We start from the raw sequence: 1,068 nt of genomic DNA on the forward strand, positions 1-1,068 counted from the left end.
GCCTATCCCCGTGCTCCATGGCTGGGGTCCTTTTATCCTCTATTGAAGACCAAGGGTCTGCAGGACTGAAGACTTGAAATGCTGGTCTCATTCTCCAGCAGGGCCCTTACTGTTGCCAGTGAGTGTGTATCCTTGAAACCAGAGCTTTGGAATCTGCTCTCAAGCCCAGGAGCCTGCTGTCTTTCTGGAAGAGTCTTAGCTGCCCAGTTCAGCTGGGAATTTGCTTGTGGTTAAACTTGAGCAGGGAAGGCCTGCTCAAGCATGGCTGGGACTTCCGAACTTGCTATCAGTTTGAAAGGCTGGAAGCAACTGCATCTTTTTTTTCCTTTATAGTTTATTCAATACAACATAATCTCAACTTCACCGAGGTGGCTGACCACGTCTACCACCAAAGCCCCCTCTAAATTGGAATTCTGTTGCTGAGCTAGCCCCAGCCTCAGCTTTCTTGTCAGCTCCAGGGGGCACAGCACTCCTTCTGTAGGTGTCTCTGTCTGCCTCCCCTCTTGTGAATCTTGCAGGCTGCTCACCATCTGGACCTTTGGACCAAGGCCTGCCGGAGGTAGGTGCAGGTAATCCCGGAGATACTGGGTGCCCTCATTCATAAGGTACCAGTAGAAATGTCTCCAAGTGAACTGCTTCTTCACATAGTGTCGAGACTTGAGAGATTGCATGGCCTTCATAACATGAAGATTGGGCATATTCTTGTCTGCCAGCTTGGGGTGTTTGGGCATGTGGACATCTTTTTTGGCAACCATCACTCCTTCCTTAAAAAGGAATTCAAAGATGGCAATCCAATTCTTCTTAGGCATCAACATCGGGGTGGCTGCAGGGCTCAAGGAGCAACTGTCATCTTTAAAAGAGGGCTGGTAGTGGACCCTGAGAAGGAAGTCATGAGAAACTGAGCATATAAACCTGAGACAGCCTGCAAAGAGAGGAGGCACAGATGAGTAACATTAAGGCTTGCCAGGAACCCCCAGAAATGGGGTGGCCCAGCCACACACAGGTTTACCCTTTAGCACCCTGAACAGAGTCAGCTCCTGCTGTTTAAACTGTGTCCTTTGTCAGGGC

At 49.7% G+C, this 1,068-nt stretch overlaps 1 pseudogene; it reads right to left on the bottom strand.

The window, feature by feature from the left end:
- Positions 1-360: 360 nt before the first annotated feature.
- Rps10-ps18 (ribosomal protein S10, pseudogene 18) lies at positions 361-815 on the bottom strand (annotated as a pseudogene).
- Positions 816-1,068: the final 253 nt, after the last annotated feature.

The sequence above is a fragment of the Rattus norvegicus genome, chromosome 1, assembly GCF_021556685.1.
Source record: "Rattus norvegicus strain SHRSP/BbbUtx chromosome 1, alternate assembly SHRSP_T2T, whole genome shotgun sequence".
Lineage (NCBI taxonomy): Eukaryota > Metazoa > Chordata > Mammalia > Rodentia > Muridae > Rattus > Rattus norvegicus.